Raw genomic sequence first — 18,859 nt, 5'->3', positions numbered from 1 at the left:
AGTGCCTTGCCTTCCCCTTCCCCTCTTTCCCACCTGGGTTCTGGGCTCTGGGTCCCCTCCATCCCCTCGTGGCCAGGACCCTGCTCTCTGCTGCAATGGGGAGGACAGCACCTGCTCTGCACCACACTTTCCACATCTGTTAAATGGGACCGGGACACCTGACCTGCTTTATATAGTCCTTTGAAGGACAAAAGCATAAGTGCAATTATTCAGTCATCCAAAGATCATAACTGGGAGAGTATTTATTTCCATGTCTGATATATGCGTGATCCTGTATAATTTAAAAGGCTTCAAGGAAAAGTCAGGTCATATGCAGCATCTGAGATAAAGGGGGGGAAAGATAGTGTTTTAGCTGTACTCTACTTAGGAAAGAGACACCCCTTATATAGTTGTTTGTCATCTAAATTTCTGAACATCTAACCACAAAGGTCAGCACAACTTTCTCTCTAGACTGATGTCAGGCTAGAGGAGTGAGTCTTGTGACAAAAGAGGCCATCTACATCTCAAACTGATTACCTGCTTTGAAAAGTGAATATAAAAGGTGGAAGATTTTTTTTTTAACAAGACAGCTAAGCCACATTTCTGTTGGGAGACAGCTGTCTCCTGGACCTCGGTGCTGCACAGCTTCTGTGGAATTACTCACCCCTGATACAGAAAGCAAGAGCAGGGATTTTTTTTTTTCCTATTTCACTAGGCTACACCCAGTTGTAACCATATTTAACCTTCCTTTTTCTAGTTGCCAACACTGGGTGGCACTAAGTAACTCCTTCTGACATTTTACAAAATTGACTCTTAAAAACTTGAATCACACTGACTTGGCTCCACTGTGTCTTGACAGCAAATGGTTTTGTTTGAGAAACTTTTGATCATATGGTTGTTGCAGTAGAAATGTCTGACTTGCATGGCATGTTTTGTACTTCTTGGTTTGTTAGGTTATTAAAGCTCTCCTGAAACTCTGGCTTCACAGGTTTGGTAAAGGTTCAGTGTGCTGTTGGGCTTGAAAGCCAAATTTCCTGTGCTGAGAATTGATGGAACACTTGAAAATAACTGTGCTGTATGCTGGAGATTGAAATCCTTGTGTGCTTTTTTGTGTTTGAGTTTTGTCAGGACCTCCTTGTTCATCCATGCAGGCCTCCTGCCACCCTTGTTTGATGTCCTGTGTCTGGGCATAGACCATTCTTGAGCTTGCAGGAGATGATTCCCGAAAATCAACCAGCTCCCTTGGACCTTTCTTCTTTCCAGGACTGTATTCCATGGGATTCTTCCAAGCAGCAATTGGAAGAGGTTAAAGTCTACTGTCCTGAAATCCAGGGCTGTAGTCCTGCTCTTTGCCATGCTCTCTCCTCTTGGGATCCTGAACTCCACAATCTCATGGTAACTGCAGCCAAGGCCACCCCAGCCTTCACGTCTCTGACCATCTCTTCCTTGTTTGTGATTCTGAGGTCCAGCAGGTCCAGCAGATCATCTCCCTTTGTTCTCTTTTCAATCAATTGTGTCATAAGGTTATCATCAGTGTACTCCAGAGACCTGTATTGCTTGTGCCTTGGTGTGTTGCCTTTCCAGCAGATATTGGGGTGGTTGAAGTCTCTCCCATGTCCTCATTGGCCTGCAAACATGAGACTTCCTCCACTTGCCTCAAGAAGGCCTCAACTACTTCTTATAGAATCATAGAATCATTAAGGTTGGAAAAGACCACTAAGATCATCAAGTCCAACCATCAACCCAGCACCACCAACCATGCCTACTAAACCATGCCCCAAAGTGCCACATCTGCACGTTTTTTGAACACCTCCAGGGATGGTGACTCCACCACCTGTCTGGGCAGCCTGTTCCAATGCTTGACCACTCTTTCAGTGAAGAAATTTTTCCTAATATCCAATCTAAACCTCCCCTGACACAACTTGAGGCCATTTCCTCTTGTCCTTTCGCTAGTTACTTGGGAGAAGAGACTATAGAATCATAGAATGGTTTGGGTTGGAAGGGACCTTAAAGATCATCTAGTTCCAACCCCCCTGCTACGGGCAGGGACACCCTCCACTAGACCAGGTTGCCCAAAGCCTCATCCAACCTGGCCTTGAACACTTCCAGGGAGGGGGCCTCCACAGCTTCTCTGGTCAACCTGTTCCAGCGCCTCACCACTCTAACGGTAAAGAATTTCTTCCTAACATCTAATCTAAATCGACCCTCCTGCAGCTTAAACCCATTACCCCTTGTCCTGTCACTACACTCCCTCATAAACAGTCCCTCTCCAGCTTTCCTGTAGGCCCCTTCAGGTACTGGAAGGCCACAATTAGATCTCCCTGGAGCCTTCTCTTCTCCAGGCTGAACAATCCCAACTCTCTCAGCCTGTCCTCACAGGAGAGGTGCTCCAGCCCTCTGGTCATCTTCGTGGCCCTGCTCTGGACTCACTCCAACAGCTCCATGTCTTTCTTGTACTGGGGACCCCAGAGCTGAACACCGTACTCCAAGTGGGGTCTCACAAGAGCAAACTTTCTGAAGAACAGTTTATTCACTGAAAAAATTTCTGGTTGACCATAACTATCTGCCAACTGGTGTGCAAGTTATTCACCAGATTTAACCCATAAAATTAGAAACATCAAAATGTCTTGCTTTGATAACTCTGAAGAGAAGTGGTTTGACTTTTTTTTTTAAGCTGATCTCACAAGAAAGCCCAGACAAGTCACGTTGGGAAAAGAGGTTTGAACGCCCTGTCTGTCTCAGCCAGAGCGAGGATTTAACTGACGTGCTACATCTTACAACTATGGCCAAGCCATGGGCTGTGGGACAGCCTACAACAGGGGTCTCCTAATCCTCCTGCTTGGAGTATAATGTTGCATAAATTATTTATTAGACCAGATAGAGCAGGAATATCTACAAGGCTAAATGGCCTGCCCAGAGAACTGGCCTGGGAGCCAGGAGATATTGATTGAGAGCAGTTGTGTCCACACTGCTCAGGGCCAGCCCACGTAAAGTAGGTTGGCTTTGGCTGCATGATATGGCACTTGACTTCAGCTCACCTTGGCCCTGTGTGTCGTGCCTATGGACCTAAGAGAGAACTAGTATTTTTGTAGGGGGAGGGGGTTTCCCACAACTCAAAGTGTCTGGGACAATGAAGGCGATGCTGTAGCTCACCAGCGTTGGGTTTCCATTGTGTGTTGGCTGCCCTGGGCTGAGGCATGACAGCATTCAGGAGAGCTGGAGGATGGAAATGTTGGTGGGACCATGCTGGAGGAACATCATGGGGAAGGGAAACAGAGCTTTCCCATGCCACTCTTGAAGGCTGACCCAGGAGTAGCTCTGCCCAGAGCAGTGCTGCTTGGCAGTTGGAGGGAGCTGCTTGTCCAAGTCCAGAGGAGAGCATAGGCATGTGCTAACTGACATGATGGGGACAGTCAAGGATGAGGACCCACAAGTCAGCTGGGGAGGTGTTTCTGGCAGCATAGGCACATCTGATGGGCACGTCTACATCGCCAGCAAAGAGGGGATGGACTCCAGCCCTGGACTTCTGTTCATTCTCCACTGGGCTCTCCACTAACTCTGAGACTTGGGTTTGGATCACTCCAAGTAGCTATTTCCAAGAGAAATCTTCTCCTCAGGGAGCAAGCTCTAGGTGCGGTGCCTGTGATCCCAGCGGTGCCACTCTGTCATGGGCTGCTTTTATTGAGCAGCACAGGCATGGCCAGGCTAAGCCGGTCTCCTGCCTTGCTGTCCTCCTGCCCCAACGTGCCTCCAGCACTGCCTGGCACACTGGGTGTGATGCTGCTTCTAGGAAACCTTTTTTAAAAATCTTTTTCTGCATGAGAAACAGAAGGGTTTTGAACTTACATCTTATGTGCTTTGAGCCTATGTCGTAGGCAATGGATTATAGTGGAGGATAGCTTTTCTTCATAAGCCTCGTGGCTGAAAACAAGGTCTCCTTGGGAATCCACCCTTCCATTCCTGTGAGGCTTTTGAGGTTGGCCTATATCGTGTTTGTTGAGCTTTTAGTCTGACTACTGAACAGAAAAATCAACTCTTGGCAGATATGCCCTGACAAATAGACAAGGACCCAGAAGAGGCAGAAGCTCTTAGGAGAGAGGCCCTGGCTTCGCAGGGATCACAGGGCTTTGGGCAGAATTCAGGCAGAGGATAAACCCCACTATCCAAGAGGATAACTTGGGGAGAGGGAGTTGCATGGGATTTTTTCCGTTGCTGTAGGAACCTTTACTGTAATTCAGCTCATGTTGATTAACCCTGAATGCTAGATTCTTAAAAAGTGATTAGTGAGATCATACTGGAAATAGAAACAGATGTACCATCTGTTACACAGTGTATGGGGTTTAGAGGGAGGTTTTGCTGAAACACAGTTGTTCCCGACACTGACATGAGACTTCACTGCTGTCACCTTCCTGTTACCTCCCCAGAAGCTGAACACTCCTTCAAATATATTAAATGAACTGGTGGGATTTGTGGGCCCTGGAGTGGTGGTGTAATTCTGGCCAGTGACTAGGCTGAGAGCTGAGCTACGGTGGCATCTCAGCCTTTAGGGTAAGCCAAGGTATAGGACTTTGCCTCAGGGATGCTTTCCAAGTACCTGAAATCCCAGAGTAGGGAAATCTGGGCTTCAGTCTGAACTTGTGCTTGTGCCACAGAGCATCTTTTCCTTCAGTGAAATGTAACCATCAAAAGGTTAGAGGTGGTTTTCTTCAATCCATCTGCAGAGTGGTTCATATACTGTATCCCTGCCCCAAACTACTCTCTGTTTGCACTGTAGTCACTCACTGCAGGTCTCAAGGATTATCAGAAGCACTAAGCAGCTCTCAGACAGGAACTGCAATTATGCTTCCACAGCTGTGATTGTCCACAGCCGTGCTTTCTGTCTTCATCCAGAGCAACAGAGGATTTTAAGGAACGGTGCAAGGTCGGAGAAGGCAATGCATCCATATGTGCTTTCCTAAATCGAATCTGGCATCTTCTGGCTTTCATAGCATCTGAAGAGCAAAGTGCACATTTGTGCTGTTCATAGCGTTGCTGCCTGATAACTAATACCTGGTCTAATAGGCAAAGAGTTGGGGCACCTGGGGAGAACAGGAGCGGGTTCCCTTTGATCCGCAGGGCGCCTTTTTCAGCACAGCTGCACAGCCAGGTAGAAAGCTGTCAGGATTCTTGTTTTCTTCTTCCTTGTTCAACGTAAGTCTCACATCTCATACTCAAAGTGTCTGGCAGGCCTCCATTTACAAATATAACAAATACTTATTATTTATACAGAACCAGAGAAGGGCCATTGCTTTATGACCATGTAATATAATGGGTCACTGCTCCCACGTGCTTTTGAAGCCCAGGACCTGAGCCAGTGGAGGTAGAAAATGGGACCCCAGGCAGGGGAAGGGGATTGCTATAGTAGATCCCTTTGCAAAGACCAGACTTAACTACACAACACACCTACAAAGCACAGGTACGGCTTTAAGCTGGGGGAAAGGAGCCAAGCAGCTGGCTCTGCGCCCTTGAACATTACAGGGGAAGCTGAGCACTGTGCTCTAGCAACATCCTTGGGGATCTCCTGAATCCATGAGGGTCTTCTGAACGTGGGACCTGCTGGCATTGCACTGGCTTTACCTGGGTAAAGCCAGCTGCCCTTTAAAAAGAAATTACTTTGCTGCTGCTCCTGTTGTTCCCCTTGCCCCACCACTACCCCCCATTAGCTGTCCTTGTCCCCGGGGTCTCCACTGGGATCAAGAGTGGGGGCAGAAGGTGCATTTTGGGAGATGCAAACTGGCATAGAGTGGTTTCTGCCTTTTCTTCTTGCCTTTTCACCCAAGATTTTCTTTGGGGTTAGGGATTTGGGTGAGCGAGGAAGGTTCAGTTTTGCTCTGTGGCTCCCTATAGAGGTATTTCGATGCCTCACAGAGGGATGAGGGGACAGGCCAACACAGGGCAGGGGGAAAGCAAGGCAACGCTCCCTTGGCAGTGGCAGTGGCAGTTCTCCATCCCCATCCCACCCAGAGCTGCCCCCCCAACGAACCCGGCTCTCCCACAAGGACGACACGGCTCTCCCGGGCTCTCGCTTGTTCACGCAGGGCTGATTCAAAAAAGATGTTGGCAGAAGATGTTACAGAGCTTTCAAAATCTCTCTTCATACTCCGGCACTTCCTTCTCTCCCTCCTTGGGCAGGAATCGCACGAGTCTGGACCGCATCCCCCAGCCCCAGAGCCCCAAAAAGCAGCAGCCGGTGCCTAGCAGAAAGTCATCCCAATTATTTCTTTTAAAAACACTTTCAGCAAATAGTTGATTAATCCCACAAAGTGCTCTCCCCGAGCACTGTGCACAAGGACCATGCACCCGCTACCCAGGAAGAGGACGGGGTATGGGCTCCTCACGCAAGCCCTAACAGCTGAAGGGAGAAGGGATGTTCTCAGGAAGGGTACATGCAATAGTTACCCTGGGGGAAAAAGTCTCATAATATAAATTTTCTTCCCTCCAGGTTCTTCATAGGCAATCCAGGGAAACAAAAAGACATCCTTACTCTCTTTTTCCGGGGAATTTTTGACAGAAAAATGGAAAGCATGTGGGGAAAAAAAAAAAAAAGGAAGGATGTGGGGAAGCTTACTGAAGTTGTCTGAAATCTCTGAGCATGCCTGCCCTGCTGTATTAGCACTGCTGGGCTGCCTGGGCTCAGCCCGCGGGGATCCCATGCCCTGGAGCTCAGCCCAGGGGGGGCTTTTCCTCCAGTCGGTGCTCACACAGCTCAAGCGAGGACACAACAGAAAGTGCTGGTAGTCCTAAACGCTTTGCCTGCGCAGCTGAAAGGAGAGTTGTTTTCTCCCACAGTTGATTGAGAAAAGCATTGGAGCGGCGCGGCTGCCAACACAGCCGCAAGGTCCCTGGCTCCGTGACGAAGGTCTGCACCCGAAGGCACGCTGGGACATGCTCTCACGTGGCAGCCCAGCCTCCTCAGGGACAGAAACCACTGATGCTGGACCCACAACAGCCCTCGACAACCTTGACCCTGCCCCTAGGGCCTGCCTGCCCAAATAATTCAGAAATAACTTACACACCTCCCCCCAGCCATGCACCCAACTATAACCACGTATTTTTCACAAGTGTTTAGCAAATGTAACCTCTGTGTTTTATACCTTTCAGTCATTGATCAAGCTGATGTGTTTCTCCTTTGGACAAATAGTCATTACATCTGAAAGTTTATGGCTGAGCTTTGAAGTTAATGTTCTCTGAGATGAAGGAGAAAGTTCACACTTCTTCTATTGCTTCCAGCCCCTCTGGCTGCAGACCAGATAAGACAGTGATGCCTTCAGTTTACAAGCGATGACTATTTTTGCAGGCAGAAAAGCCAAAAAAACTTCTTAAAGTAATAATGGCTTGAATCCTGTAATGCTCAGCAAAATGCTGGGAAAGGAGGGAAATGAATCCAGGGAACCTATGGATGTCTCAGAACTGTGATTTCTCTGTTTACTGTCTCAGCATCATCTGAGGCTGCCTCTCCCTCCCCTTTACTGCTGGTATGGCCACATTTCCTTAGGTTGCTCACAAGCCACTATTTTCCACCAACAACCCCTAGGGAAGAACAATCAGCACAGACAAAAAGTTTTTCCCCAGGTCCCTCCCTCTTATTCTCCTTGATTAGGTAAAGGAAATGCTAAATTTATGGCATACTCTGTTGACAGCCAAGACGGAGTGTTTAAGCTGGAGGGTGTTAAGGCATCCAGTTCCTTCACCCTGGTTTGGAAATTGCAGCCTTGGCATGAGCTTTTCAAGCCTCCTTCCTGCCCTCCTTCCTGCCCTCCTTCCTACAGCAGCGTCTGCTAAGCCAGCACAAGCGGCACCTCTGGGCTTTGCTGGGAGAAGGCTTTTAGCATTTCTGCCCGAGGGGGTCTCGAGGGGTGTCCCTTGGATGGAGCACAGGGATGTCACTGCCTGCAAGCTCCTGGTGGAGGAACCGAGGCTGGAAGGGCTTTGGAGGCGGACAGGGTTTTCCAGAGCCTCATCCAGCCAACTTTGGGAACTTTCCAAAGACAAGATCCACCACCTGGGCAGTGGAGCCTGTGCTCAGCCACATTCCGCTCCCCTGCGCATCCCTCTGGGCCTCTTCATTCAAAAGTGGCTTTTCCATTTGACCCACGGCCATGGGACTGGCCAAAACCAGAGGTGTCAGGAGGATCCATGTGTACTCCCCAGCTGGGGTTATCTGAAACTGTGCTAGCTCCTGCAGAGCATGCACAGGTACCATTAGCATTTTGATACAGCTAATGAGTGGATTCTCATATAAATAAAATACCTTTTGACATGTGATTTACAAAACAGCAAGATTTCCAATATACACCATCTAATTTACAACTGAATTACATTCCTGTTGTAGTATGTTAAGGGAAGGCTCAGTGTGCCGTGGCTCACAGATGGGCAGCGTGTCAGCTAAACCTGCTTCTCCCTTTCAATTATGAGTCTTCAATTTGTTTCTCCTAAGTATTCAGCCGAAATTCAGCTGAAAGATGTCAGCCAAGCTTAGACCAGTAACGCGTCATCAGATGAACAGCGGTGCTCCTTGTAAAGTGAAATTCGGTACCTGACTAGAGAGGGTACCTGACTGAAGGACCATAAGCCCCCCGCAGCAAACCCCAGTTTCCTGCCTATTGCGGGGTGACAAGCTCTGCTGGGGACCGACAGCCGAGCAGCTCAAGGCTCTCAAGCTGCCCTGGCACGACCGCAAGGACCAGTCGGAAAAATCCCTCCTGGGAGGTGACAGCAAACCCCAGGGTGCCACCAGCATCCCCTGCACCAGCCGAGAGAGTCCCTCCGTTGCTACGGGCCTGCAGCATCCTCTGCCAAAAGCAGCGGTTCCCTTTCATTCACACCTGTGCTGTTAATTTGCCTCCATTAGTGCGACCCAGTGAGTGGATGGGCTCCGGGGGATTTCTGCTGATTCTCCTCCACATCTTGGCAATGGGATCTGCCTCAATGAACACTCAGGAAACTCCCCCCTCCTTTATTTTACTCCGTTTAATCCTTTGCTGCAACGCTAAATAAAATCTGCTTGTTATTACCCCCGCTCCCCAACAGTACTGCTTGTGTTTGCTGCTGGTTTAGCTTCCAAGTAATTTAAATAAACAACTGAACCATAAGGAGAAACTATTAAACATCCTCTTCCACTGGACATCAAGATGCACCAGGCCATTAATATTTCTTTATCACCACAAACTTTAAGGCCTGATGTCCACACCTTGTTTTGTCAAATGGGATAATTATTAAATGTTTTCAATTATCCAGCTAATTAACACTAAATCCTGTATTGTGGTGAATGATACATTACACAGTGTTTCTTGCACTAATTTCTTTGGAAGTTTGGGCCCATAATTTGGCACAGCCCTCACAGTGGGGACATATTTTGTCTTCTAGGGCAACATCACTCATTTTTGCCCTGGCTTTAAAAGTCAGCAAATATCCCTTCCAGTTTTCCCAGGCAATCAGCAGCCAGAAAATCAGTGTTGTGCTTGGGAACATCAGTGTCAGGAGGCATGAAGGTAGTTGTCCTGCCACTGGTGTCGAAGGGACCCTTTGGGAACAAGCCCCAATGTAGCACCCCCTCTATTTTGGTGAACGCCCAGTCTTTCCTTCAGGAGCACCTACAAGCACTCAGCAGTGCGGTGCCACACTGCGGACATGATGGATGCATCTTACCCCCGGGGAATCGGGGGTTGGAAGCCATTTTAAGGGGTTTGATGCTTTTCTCCCCATTCCCCTGGGAAAGGCAGGGCCAGCGGGAGGGGGCTCTGGGTACCAGTGGCATCAGGGCATCCCTCAGGGTACCAGTGGCACTAGGGCATCCCTTGGGGAACTGATGGCACCAGAGCATCCCTCGCTGCAGCTTCTGCTCCGCTTTTCCCATGCTGCCTGCTCACTCCCATTTTCAGAGGGTGGCATAGCTGAAAGCAGAGCTCTGTACCCCTGGGAGCAGATACTCTGGAAAACACCAGCTTGTTGCTCAACTCCATCGCAGAGTAATTTCTTTTCACCGCAAAATGATCTTTCTGCCCAATGCGGAGCAGGTCTGGAGCAGCCCCCGAGAGGTGGAGGGCCCTGCATCCCATTAGGGCTCCCCAGAGGAAGCCGGACAGAGTTTTTATTAAATCAAGCTCAGAGTCAACACTTAAAGAAGAGCTTTTTTGAACTAGGAGCTGAACCTCATGTTTGGTGCCCTGCCAAGCTCAGGATAGTGCAAGGAGGAAAAGGAGATGTATTTTTGGACTGCATGCCTGCAAACAGGCTGTTAGATAAAATTAAAGAGGCTGTTTATGAAGAATCCTCTGGTGGTGGAGCAGATGTGGAGGCCTGAGTTTATGACAAGATATATTTCTGGTGTTGGCATGAACAATCATTTTCATTCAGGACTTTGCTCGTGCTGTAATAATGTTGGTTTGGGGGTGGGTTTTTTTAATTTATTTTATTATTTTAACTGAAACTGGCATGGTGCCCTCATCACTTGTGATAAACTTGTTTGTTTACTTATGTCGTGGTAACTGGAGAGCTGGACTGGGGCTCTGCTTCCTCAGATGCTGGCCATTTCCTACCAGAGCACTCGGGTCCGTTTGACACAGGTAGTGAAGCAGAAAAACAGCATTTCATTATTTTCTTGCCACATTGCTTGTGGATGATGAACACTTTGGCTTCTACAGGCCACTGAGCAGGTGCCCATAAGACCTTCTCCTACTCAAATCCCACGGCACAAGGACCCTCAGCTCTGCTCGCCCCTGACCTGACCAAAGGCAAGATAACTTTGCAGGACGTGATGGAGTTACTTCATAGAATCATGGAATGGTTTGGATTGGAGGGGACCTTTAAAGGTCATCTAGTCCAACCCCCTGCAATGAGCAGGGACATCTTCAACTGGATCAGGTTGCTCAGAGCCCCGTCCAACCTGACCTTGAATGTTTCCAGGGATGGGGCATATACCACCTCTCTGGGCAGATTCCCCAGATTCTCCCCTCTGGTAATGAACAGGAGCTGAGTTTTCTTCTGAACTGATGCGATTCTTTACTGAGCTATGTTTAGCGTCCAAGAAAATACTTTGGTTTATGCTTAATGTTATATAAATACATGGAATGTGTTTAATAGCCACTCCTGCAGCTCTAAATGTGTTTTAAAAATGTGCTGCTTTCCTGAGCGTTGTAGGCAGCAAAGGCATCGCTGTACTTTTACAAGAAAAATCAAGAGTGCAAGCGCACGTTTGTAAGTGAAGACACGTTATCATTAATTATACATGGTTTGGGTTTGTGCTGACTTGTCGTTCCTCCTTGGATCCTGCACCGAGTCCTGCCTTTCTTATGGCACAGATAATAACTTAAAAGAAAGAAGCCCAACACAATTGCCATGATCTATATCTACAGCAGGGCATCGCATATGGAAGACATAATATTTGATGGTAAATTTTTGCTTTGACATTATAGTAGAAGTTAAGCGAAAAGGTGTCAGCCTTGGCCTAAAGTTTCATGAGTGCCAGAGGCAGAACACGCTTCTTCGGGCTCTTTTAAACCTTCCCCTCCTCTTCCAAAAGGAGAAACTCGCAATCTGGACTCAATTGAACCTTAAAACCGTAAAATTCCAGGTTCCAATAAATCTTTGTTTTATAAAAACACATCCAGCATATATCAAAACAGAGACTGTAAAAGAAATTAAACATGTGTGGGTCACATACTCTGCTGGATGCTCCTTAACAGTATTGCAAAATGAGTGGAATAACGAGGTGCAGTTTTGCTACGAAGTCTTGGTACCTCCGTGTAGCTGCCCGGGGCGCCCACCCGGAACACGAGCAAACGCACGGGGAAGGGGCTGGCGGCGCCGCTCCCACCTCCCCTCCGTCCTTTCCCGGTGCAGGCAAGCCGGGCTCCAGGCAGCATCCCCTCGGCCGGGGGCTTCAGGTGCTGGGGTGACGGGATGCAGCAGCCACAGGATGTGCCCCACGGGCATCCCGCACATTTTCCCCTCAGGAGGGGCCCAGCAAAGCAGGGGCTCGCTCCTCCGGCCCTGGTGAGTGCCGAGGCCATGGTGAGCAAAAGCGCTGTAAATCAAAGGGGGAGAAAAGCAAAGTGATATTTTGGGGGAAGATTTGCTTGCCTGTTCCCAAAAAGTTGAAATGCAAAGCAAAAATGAAAGCATCTGGGCTCATGCTGCAGAGAAATGGGCTTTTAACAAGCTCTTTTTCAGGGCTTTAAAAAAATTCTGCCTGTGATGTAATCTTGACATTTCCTGGCTCACTGGCGATTTCCTCAGATCAAACACCGGGAATGCTGAGGAGTCGTCACCGCGCGCAGCTCGTATTACTCGCGACATCGCAGCGAAGGCGGGAGGAGAGAGGCACATGGGGTGCCGGGTGGCCGGGACAGGGAGCAGCAACCTGCACCCCTCTCCCTGCGCTCCTCCCCAGCCTGGGTGAGGCAGTGAGCACACGCCTGCCCTTTTAGCAGGGCAGGGAGGGTTAAGGCTCCCGGCCGGGGATCCTGTGTGCCAGCAGAGAGACTAAGCCCTGCGATGGCCCCAGCAGGGACAGGCCCTCAGCCTTTATAACAAGATATAATCTATTTTTTTAAAATCTATTGTATTACGGTGATTATATGAACTTGCAGGTGACTTGCTGGAGCAGTCACGATCGAGTCCAAAAGCAGTCTGTACAGGGAATCTTCTTATCATGAAGATAGACTTTGGGAATCTTCTTGTCATGAAGATTCACCACGTTTCCGCTAGCAGTGTGCTGAAACTAGAAAGTTGGTGGAGGAGGGGGGGGAAAAAAAATCCAGCATATTTTCTTTATTAGGATTTTACAGAAGTATTTCAGTTCATATTCATCTCCTGATTCTCATGAATTCAAGCGGCCCCAGCGAAAATGCCGGTAAGAGCACTGGGATGCCTGTATGGGAGGTCCAAATCCATGGGACCCAGCAGCATTTCCAGCGGCGGGATGCGACAAGTCTGCCACGAAATCGTAACACTGGAATGAGCAGTGAGCAGGCAGGCGGCACATCCTGGGTTTCCAAAAGGAGCCTCGTGGATGCCAAGAGCCACCCATGGGGATGATGGGGCTGTGGGGACAATGGGGTCATGGGGACGATGGGGGCCAAGACCCAGGGGCCAGGTTGTCTCATACACAGTTGTCTCTTTACAATTCCCTCGGTATCCAGCACCGTGAACATCCCTGCAGTCTCCACCAGCCCCTGGGGAAGGAATGCATTAAATCTAGCAGCTCGGTTACAGCAACGAAATAAGAAACCAAGGGACTTTCAAGCTTTTAGTGCAAAAACTCCATGCACCCTTACTTATGCCCCACTCCAAACCGCCCCCCCCGGCAGTGCTGCTGGTTTAGGTAACATTTTGCAGCCCCCAGTCCCAGAGCATCTGCTTCGAGTCGGCTCCATTGCAATCACGGCTCCTCCCGAACGGAGCAATTCACCAGCACATGATGAAAATAATTTTTCTGGGCTGTAAGTCTTCTTGAAGGAGCAGAGGCTTTTGACTTTATAGAGATGAACTATTCAGTCAACCTAAGTATTGCACCGCCTTGAGAAACTGCAGCTTTCAAGAAGAGCATCCTTTTAACAGCACTGCATCGGCAGCACATTGGCTCAGCTGGCCAGCCAGTGCCGCACAGCTCTCGTGACCTCACAGGGCTGTCGGTGCGTGCATCCTCAAGGGATAATGCTGGGACAGGACCAGTCTCCCCAGCTCAGGGGATGCCACAGCAGCATGGCCAGAGAGGGGACCCAGCGGGGCACACTGGCAAATCCCATCCTGACTTGAGATCCTCCAATGTCTGCTGTAGTAGATGGAAGGAGAAAGAAAAGAGATTCTTCCCAAATTTTGTTCTCTGAATCTCCAAAGCCTGTCCGAATTTGGGTCATCCCAAACAGATTGTATAAGAAGTAGCTGAGCCCTTCTTGAGGCAACTGGAGGAAGTCTGTACTTCTTGGGATTCTCCAACCTTGTTTATCTTTGCTAAGTCTTCATTTGTGAGCTACATGGGGGATGATACGAAGTGAGAGGATCACAATGGTTTGGGTTGGGCATCCACAACCTCTCTGGGCAAACTGTTCCAGTGCCTCACCACCCTCATAAGTAAAGAATTTCTTCCTAACAGCTAATCTAAATCTACCCCTCTTCAGCTTAAGGCCATTACCCCTCGTCCTATCACTCCATGCCCTCTCCAACTTTCCTGTAGGCCCCCTTTAGATACTGGAAGGCTGCTCTAAGGTCTCCCCGGAGCCTTCTCTTCTCCAGGCTGAACAACCCCAACTCTTTCAGCCTGTCCTCACAGGAGAGGTGCTCCAGCCCTCTGATCAGCTTCGTGGCCTCCTCTGGACTCGCTCCAACAGCTCCATGTCTCTCTCTTGTACTGGGGACCCCAGAGCTGGACGCAGTACTCCAGGTGGGGTCTCACAAGAGCGGAGTAGAGGGGCAGAATCACCTCCTTCAACCTGCTGGTCACTCTTCTTGTGATGCAGCCCAGGACACGGTTGGCTTTCTGAGTTGCTGGGTCATGTTGAGCTTTTCATCCACCAACACCCCCAAGTCCTTCTCCTCAGGGCTGCTCTCAATCTGTTCTCCACCCAGCCTGTAGTTGTGCTTGGGATTGCCCTGACCCACGTGCAGGACCTTGCACTTGGCCTTGTTGAACTTCATGCAGTTCACACTGGCCCACCTCTCCAGCCTGTCAAGGTCCCTCTGGATGGCATCCCTTCCCTCCAGCGTGTCGACTGCACCACACAGCTTGGTGTTATCTGCAAACTTGTTGAGGGTGCACTCGATCCCACTGTCCGTGTCGCTGACAAAGATGTTAATCAGTGTCGGTCTCAATACCAGCCCCTGAGGAATGCCACTCGTCACTTGTCTCCAGGGTATTTTATTACCCTAAAATAAATAAAGTCAAAGGCAAGCAATGAAGGACTCGTCTGGGAAGCACTCATACCATGACCAGAGACCCCAGACAGCTCTTAGAATCACAGAATCACAGAATGGTTTGGGTTGGAAGCGACCTTAAAGATCATCTAGTTCCAACCCCCCTGCCATGGGCAGGGACACCCTCCACTAGACCACATTGCCCAAAGCCCCATCCAACCTGGCCTGGAACACTTCCAGGGAGGGGGCATCCACAGCTTCTCTGGGCAACCTGTTCCAGTGCCTCACCACCCTCACAGTAAAGAATTTCTTCCTAACATCTAACCTAAGTCTACCCTCTTTTTAGCCTCTTCCCCACCTCTTCTTCCTCACCAGGGAATCGCAGGCAAATCAAGCTTCTGGAGATGAGTCTCCTGGAGGATGGGAGTGCTGGGGGCTCAGGGCGGTGGGACCTGCAGGGTCACCCTTCTCCTCAGGCTGGGGGCACCCAGCTGGCTGGGCTGGGGTCGCCTTTGCCGTGTTTGCACATGCGAGCTGCCACTGGGAGGTTAATACATGCGCCTCTTTCCCCTCTTAAAAAGTATTTAGAAAGGGCATTTTAAAGCACATCTCCAACTAATTTAATGCAGCACCAGCATGGCTTTAGAAGCAATATTAAAAAAAAATCTTCTAGTATTACAAAGAACTTTTTTTTTATGATTTCCATGCAAACACTGTAAATCGTTGATGGAGGTAGTAGCCACAACTCCATCCTGCTCAGCAGAAAGAGAAAGTGAAACGACTCCAGTCGTGCAGGCTACAAACCCCAGGCGGGCAGAGAGAAGGCAAGGCCAGGAGGAGCCTTCAGCAGGGCGGCTGCCGGCCAGAGCGCAGGTCCCAGACCTGGGAAAAGGCTCGGCAACGGGCTTGTAGCAGGGATTAGTTAAGCAGCACCACAGCTTTGGCTATCTAGACTTTTATTCATATAATCCTCCAAGTCTTGTATTAATACAGATCGGTATGGCTTGGCTTTTTATATTCACTTCCAGGCGTATCGTGGTATTTTCAGACTTAGGTCACTTCAATTTTATTATTGCAGGTGGCCCAAATAAATTTTCATTAACTTTTTCATGTGTGTTTTCTAAAGAGAACTGTAAAAGGAACAGTTTAGAGGTTTGTTCAAGTTTTTTAATAAGGATCGGGAGCAATTTCACTATCAGTTTTACAATGATGTTCTCCATTTCGCCTCAATCCTCACATTCAATGCATCATCCAAGGGCCAGAAAAATTGTTCGTACTTACCCGATAGGCACAGATATTCAGATAGTCAAACCGACTTTTTATTAAAGACACTTCAGGCAATGAGAATTGTGTTTTTGCATTTTTTTCATACGTTTTGCTTCACTAAAGACCTTCACAAAGCCGTAGGTGTATCATCTGCCTCACACCAACAGCCTGCTTGAAGCCATGGCTCTTCTGCAGCTTCTCCCAAGGTTAATTTATTACTAATTAACTTGAGGTGCTCAACACCTTTGCAAAGGCTGGTGTGAATACTCTAAATCTACAGCAGGAAATCAAATATGGGTAAATGTCTAAATAAATAAATAAATAAACAAATAACAAGATTAGTAATCTATCAGTGCTTGGATACCAAACCCAAAAACAACAGAAAAAGGGCACGAGCCTAATGCCCACAACCACTTTTAGGAGCAAAGTCGCACACCGAGCAGCACAGTAGTTTCTCTCTGAAGCATTTTTAAAAGTCTTCTGTGGGATGGTGGAGTTGTCATGAACTTTTATTGTTTTAAAATTAACGCAGAAAAATGGGGGGAAAGGGAGATTCCTCTGCAAAAGTCACGGGCTGATGATTAAGCGCTGGGGATATCAACTTGAACTCAGGTTTTGAGAGTGCTGAAAAGACAGAGAAAAGTCCACATAAAATTCACATTTTGCATGGTTGCCTTTGAAAAAAATGCCTGTCGCATCTCCTCTGCCTTTTGCCCATTCTCATTAAACCCAAGACGTCTCAGTGCCGTGAGGTTTCTGTATGCCGTGAGTACAAGCCATCGCTTGGAGCGGTGCTCTGGGACTTGCAGTCTCCGTGTTTCTATTCCAGCGCTACGCGTGATTAATCCTCCATTTCATTCATTGTCTTTTTACTTCTCTGCTACTGGGAACAGTAAATAAGAGGGAAGTTGTAACAAGAGCCTCCCTTTTATTCAGAGACCTTCTGTTTCCTGCAGGCTGGCGGCTTCAAAAAAAAATCACAGCTCTATTGTGCTCCAAAGCCATGTTAAATGATTCAGATGGAAAGAAAAACCCACGTCAGTAGGAACAGGAGACTCAGAGGAGCATTGAGGGCGGTGGACCAGGGACACCAATCCTGGGCAGGAGCACATCCTGGGGATGCTGCACCCCATGGCAGCATCAACATTAGGGTTTTTCCCTCCACTTTGTGGGTCCGTGGAAGGCAGGAGCTGCTCCTGGCTTTAGGGGTGCTTTGGTGGATGTCCCTGAGCACCCCTGGCACCGCAGGAATGACATCAGTTGCCTGGGGGCACCGGGGCAGCAGGACAACCCTCCTGTCCAACCTGGGGAGCATGGATCCAGCCCCCAGCAGCCAGGGGTAGGACTCGCTCCCACCCCCTGGAGCGAGGCTGGCAGCGGTGGATGCCAGGCAGGCCAGGAAGAAGGGGCAAGGGCATTGCTGGGTGACCTCTAGGCAGGGAGATGGAGCTTGCACAGAGGCAGAGCACGCAGCGCCTGAAACGGCATCGACATCACTGAACATCTGGTACAAACGCTCCCCAAAAATAGATCGTTTCCTTCTTCCACCTCAAAGGAAACGGTGTTGGAAGGAGGCTCAGTTGTGGCCGGACCGGTGCAAGGAGGGGTCCCTATGGCAGGTGGGTTCACCAGCAGCCTCCCACTGGCAGCCCGGAGCTCAGTCCCAGGCAGGACCCAAGGGGTCGGTCCTGCAAAATGCCCAGGCGGGTGCTGCACCTGTCAGCCCCCACGAGCAGAAACCCACCACCACTTTGCCCTCAGTGGCTGGTATAGCAAAACCAAACCCTCCTGTCCCCAAAACCTGCTGTTAAAGCTGCTCCTGTGCCGAGGGGCTCAGGCTGTGATCAATCCTCACCTGCATTTTCCAGTATCGGTTTTGCAAATACAATGCTTGTTCAGGACATCTTCCTTATTGGAAGGTGTCAGTAGAAATGTGTGTCAACAGATCTAAAACAAGCGTAAGCACCGCTACCATCAAGTCTGATAAAAAAACATGAGTCACTGTTATTCAATCATTTACTAATGCACGTTTTGCAAGAAAGTTATCTCTTCTAGGAATCATCACCACACAAATTTGAGAGGTGCTTTTACTGTGTAGCCAAGTCTTCACGGAACTGGTGCCTGTGATCCCTATCTGCAGCCTGCCACCCCACTCCCTTTGCATCTCCATTTCAAACCCAGGCACGAGCCCCTCACCCCAGAGTGACCTGCTACTTACGCTCCAAGCGCCATCCTTTGTCCGGTCAGTTTTCACGTCCAAAGTCTCCCCGGACCAGGAGCGAGTCGGCAAAAAGGAGGGGGCTGCCGGGTCCCCCCCGGCTGCCATCGGTACCCAGCACTGCTGCAAAGCTGCATCATCTGTAGTGCCACTGGCTAGCGTTAGTTTAGGGGACAGGCATTTTCCCCCTGGGCTGGGCTGAGGAAGAGTGTGGTCAACCCCAGCACTTCAGCAAGAGAGACTTTATTCCCAGAAGGGCATTATTCGCATTGCTTGCTTGCGGTTCGGTTTGGGAAGGAGCAGGGGGGTGTCAGGGATGTTGCACCTCAGCTGGAAATTCTTCCCAGACATTGCTTCAAAAATGTTGGTTTTATGGTCGGTAACAAATGCACTCGCCAAGCATCGCAGCACACGTCCTCAGTTTCCCCTTGATAAGCCTAATTTTTTGAACAGCGTCTTGCAAAGAGCATTTACACGGTGACATCTTGCTGCTCTAAGGCGTGC

This window comes from Grus americana, chromosome 1, assembly GCF_028858705.1.
Source record: "Grus americana isolate bGruAme1 chromosome 1, bGruAme1.mat, whole genome shotgun sequence".
NCBI classification, from domain to species: Eukaryota; Metazoa; Chordata; class Aves; order Gruiformes; family Gruidae; genus Grus; species Grus americana.
This window is presented reverse-complemented; position numbering follows the sequence as displayed.